Consider the following 4823-nt stretch of genomic DNA (forward strand, 5'->3'; position numbering starts at 1 on the left):
GCCGCGCCCTGCCTGGCGCCGGGCCGGGCCGCGGGACGGCCGGGCAGCCCCGCCGACGGGCGCAAAATGGAGCCGCTCCAGCCCGCCCCCAGCGCCCAAGCGGAGCGGCACGGCCGCGACTACAGCTCCCGGCGCGCCGCGCGGGAATGCGGGCGGGAATGCGGCTCCCGGCGTGCCCGGCGCCGCCGCGGCCTGTCCTGCGGCCTGTCCCGCGGCCTCGCTGGGGCCCGGGGCTGTCCCGTGCCATGGCTCCTGCCTCGTCCCAGCTGCCTCCTGGGGAGCTCTCCGAGGCGGCTGATGAACGCTGCTGTGGCTCCTTCGAGCCTCTGGGGGCCCGGCCCGGCCCCGCCGCACGGCTGCCCGGCTGTGACCGCCTGCCCTGCCCCTCCCCGTGCCCTGCCCGCCACTCTTGCGCCTAAGGTTGTTGGTTCCCAAAGGAGAATTAGTTCCCGGCCTGTGTGGTTGCCGCGTTCACAGCATCCCCCGGCCATGTCACGTTTGAGTTCAGTGAAGAAAGGAAATTTTAAGTGGCTCGGCAGAAAGAACGTCTGAGCCGTGCGGAGCTGGGGATAGCCCACATGTGGATGCTGGTGAAGACATGGGCGCTTCTAAGGTGGCAGGCACCTTCCGAGAGTAACCTTGCAATGTTAGCTTCATCAAAAACCTCGTTAAGCGACAGCAAAACAAAAATCCATTTGTTAAAAGCTGGAGAGAAGCAGGAGAAAAATAAATGCATTCTTTCTTCCAGCAGACTAAATTTTAGAAAGACAAGCAGTGCCCCTTCATAACGCTTTAAAAAAGATGCTATTCACAGCAGGCCGTGGATACCCTTGAGACATGCTACAGGACCTCCTGGTTGCTCCCACCCCAGAGGTGTCCTGGCTTCCACTATCATTTCTGGCTGCAGACAGCCATTTAGATGTTTAGCCCCTCTTAGCTAAAATTCCAGTTGGCTGCTGAGCTCCATTTTGTGTGCAGAACAGCTTTGTCCCTCGAGCACTACAGCATAGCTGATGCAGGCAGTTACAAAAGCAATTCCTGCTTTGGGGAACGGTCTTTGGTTAGAGGAAATGAGTACTGTCACGAGAACTTACAACAGGTCTGGCTCCTGATTGTCAGAAAATATAATTCAGGCACCTGAGGGACCTATGTGTGAACCTCAGGTTGGCAGTCATGTCTTACTTTGCCAGTAGAATATGTAGACAGGTCCGTAAGTCCGTTGGGTAGATTCTGCTCCTTTGGCTAAAATCTAGGAAACTTGTGGTTATTAAACCGAAATCTTTTGTGGGAAAAAGTTGCTTCCATGCTGAGGAATACTGAGGAAAATATGATTGCTTCTTAAATCTGCAGGAGTCAAAAGCCTTACCTGTAAAGGGGCTCCATTTCCAACTAAGAGTATGCATTAAGTGGAAGACAGAAATAGAGTTGGAATGACTTGTAACAAATCACTTAATCTTCATTGTCTCTTGTTTGTTTTCTGTCTATAAGATGCATTGTAAAGCAGAAGGAGAGGAAAACATAACTTGAAGCCTGTAGTGACAGGAGAGAGAAATTTCATGTTCTGTGAAGAGTAAATCCCGAATGTGTCATTTCTTTGATGTAAAAATTGAATTTTGCCATTTAAATACTGGACTTAATATATAGAGTAATAACACGTATTACAGCTCTGACTTCCTCAGTGGTGCAGCTCATCTTTTCATGCAGTTATCTGCAAAAGACAAGAAAATCCTTTTGAGCCAAAAGACTGATTAGGTAGGTGTCAGAAGCAATGTTAAGCACGAGTGAATACTGCAGAAGGTTATGCCAAGTATGGTGTGTGTTATAGCAGTTTGCATTTATCTGAGTAGTTGGGAGAGTAAGTATGATATGGGGACACTCCAAGATGCGCACAGACATCAGTCTGGCTGTTTGGTTGAGGGGCAGAGATCAGTTGTGGGCACTGTCACCACAAAAGAAGCACAATGTGTGAACCCAAGGACTTCTGCACCGTAAAATTGCAGAACAAGATGCCTGAGCCCTTAATGAGAACACAGAAAATCTCAGAGAAGAGCACAAACCGAAGTCATTGTTTACCAGTCTGCGCTACATATACTTTATGCAGTGACATGTTTCTATTCTCGTATTGGAGCAATACACTCAAAGAGCAGTCTGGTTTCTTTGTCTTTGTGGCAAATACTACTATCGGTTTCATTTTCAAAGGTGTAAAAATTGTCAAGATTAGAGGAGCACCAATTTGCAGACATAAATGAGAAGTTAGAGAAGCCCAAGCTGCCTTAGGTTCACAGAGAGATGCAGTTTCTGGAAATTTTCTTATAAGATTATAAAAAATGTAGAAATCTGGCACAAAGAATACACGAGCATTTAAAATCATCTGTTATTGATTGCCTTTTCCCCTTGATCATCACAGCAGTTCAAAGACAATGAAGAGTGGCCATGCTATGGCTTCTGCCAGGTCTCTCAGCAGTCACAAAGACATCCTGTCTCATCCTGTGAATTGTGCATGTCCAGCTTATCTAATGAGTCCCTGTGTGGATCCATTGATAATGTAAGTAGTAACTCCACAAAATTAAATGTTAATGGAGACCTGGAAAAACTGGAAACAGAATTTATCAATGAAGACTGAGGGAAGGAAGAAGACACTAAATACTTCAGCCTTCTCTATCCTTCGTTAGTAGATCTCCAGCATGACCCGACCCAGCAGTGGATTTACCTTTTCCATTTTCTTCCTCATGCTACTGATGCACCTACAAACCCATCTTTTGTTACTCTTCATGTTCCTTGCTAGTTTCAATTCCAACCAAGGTTAGATTTTCCCAGTTCTGTCTCTGTGTGTCCTTGTTAGCTTGCCCTCCTTCCGCCTCCTGTATTATTTGGTTTTGCATTTGAGCTCAATCATTATCTCATGTAAGGTATGTTGCTGGACCTGATTTTGAGTAATGCAGATCTGTTTATAGCTACAGTATATTAAAGTGTGCTTCTATTTTAAACATCCCACAGTCTAACAAGAAAAAAGGTCAAAGGCTCAGCTTGTCTTCCCATTTGGACAGAGAACTCTCTAGTCTATGCCAGGGGTAGTAAAGCAAGACTTTTGTAGGTCAGCCAGGGAAGCTGCAGTGGCCCTGTGGGAGAAACTCTTGCAACAAAGAACATTGGAAGATTGATTTATAGGTTTCTTTCTCATTGTTCTTGCTGAATCAATATGGAAATGGTACTCAGGTAGAGTCTTCTGTGAGCCCTGATCAACAAGAAAATGCCTTCAGTGCCTTGACATCCTCTCATGGCACTGTCAGTATGCCTTTTTATGGTACCTGGAGGTTATTAGCAGAAATATTTAGCAAGTCCTTTTATGAAAATATTCTTGGCAGTAACCTTGGTCTGGCTGCCTGCAGTGGGCACTGGTTGGGCTGGCAGTTCTGCCCCATTCTGCCTGACTGCTTCTTGTTCTTTGTCTGCAGTGCCTCAGCTGCTGCTCTATGCGCAGCAATCACCAGGGTGCCTTGTTAGGATCCACCTTCTGTGCCATTTGAAATGGATCAGTAGATGAGACTGAGCGTCCAGTAAGCCTGATAGCTTCATCTTGCAAGCCTTGTTCCAATGGATATCTACTGTGGAACTAGCTAATTTTGTCTGAGAGACATTTTCCATATGGTCCTGCATTGTCTGAAAGATTTTTGAATAGAACAGCAGCTCAGAATCGTAGAGTAAGATCTGTCAAGTTTCATGAACAGTCTTGTAAGACATGTCTGTGGTGATGTCCAGAACTGGTCCACTGAACTCTGCACTTCATACAGATGGACTGAGATTGGTCTTTCGTACAGTTACCAGTGACTCAAGTAGCCAAAAATCTATACCAGTGTCTGCTGAGTGAGTGGCATCTGTTGATTTTCCTGTAATAGGCAAGTAAAGAGGAGCAACTACCATGGGAAAAGACTTCCTGAGGTTCCCTTAAGGCTAGAATAATGAATAAAAGGACTTTTCTTAGTAAGAGTTGTGTTCCACTCAGGAATTCCATGTATCTTCAATATGATGCTGTGATTGTAATCCAAAAGCCAGTGCCTTACAATGACAGAAAACTGCAGAATAATCTCTTTTTGATGTACTGAAAAGTTATCATGCTATTTTAGTCACCTTCTCTTGGCAAAAATCAAAGTTATCATGGCATTAAACTTCTAGTCAAACAGAATCAGACAAAAATAATCAAATTATCTTCCTGTAAGAAACGCTAAAGCTGAAAATGAGAATTTTCTTATTAGAATCATACTGTTATGGATGCAGGTTTACAATATCTGGAGAACAAATACCTCTAGGTTGCCAACTCTCTTAATGGTATATCTGTTAATCTAAAAATAATAATTTTCAGTCTTAACAGACCAATTAAAGGAGTTTTTCTGCTGCTGTCATTTACAAAAGGGTAGCTTCAATGATCTCCTACCTGAAATTTCTATTACTTTACCACTTAATGAAAAAAAATATAACCATTCTAAGATATTATATACTTAACTGAGAATAATATGGTGAGACTAGTGATCCCCTGAAGAGATAGAGATTTTCATCCAAATAATTGACAATATCCATTAGCAGTGTTGTTTGTGTAAGCATAGTAAACACATCATCCCATAGCAGCCCAAATGATGCTGTATTCATGCATGTCATCCTCATAAAAGAGCTTCAAGGAAGAGGTAAGTAAAATTTTTTAAGCCCCAAAAGTATCTGTCTTCATTATAAACTCAAAAAAAAAGTGGAGGAGCTGCAGCCAATGTAGATCAGCAACAACATTAATTTAGATGGGACTGAGTCATAGATAAGAAGGTTTCTAGATAATG

This window comes from Cyanistes caeruleus, chromosome 2 (assembly GCF_971803275.1).
Source record: "Cyanistes caeruleus chromosome 2, bCyaCae1.hap1.1, whole genome shotgun sequence".
In the NCBI taxonomy this organism is placed as follows: Eukaryota; Metazoa; Chordata; class Aves; order Passeriformes; family Paridae; genus Cyanistes; species Cyanistes caeruleus.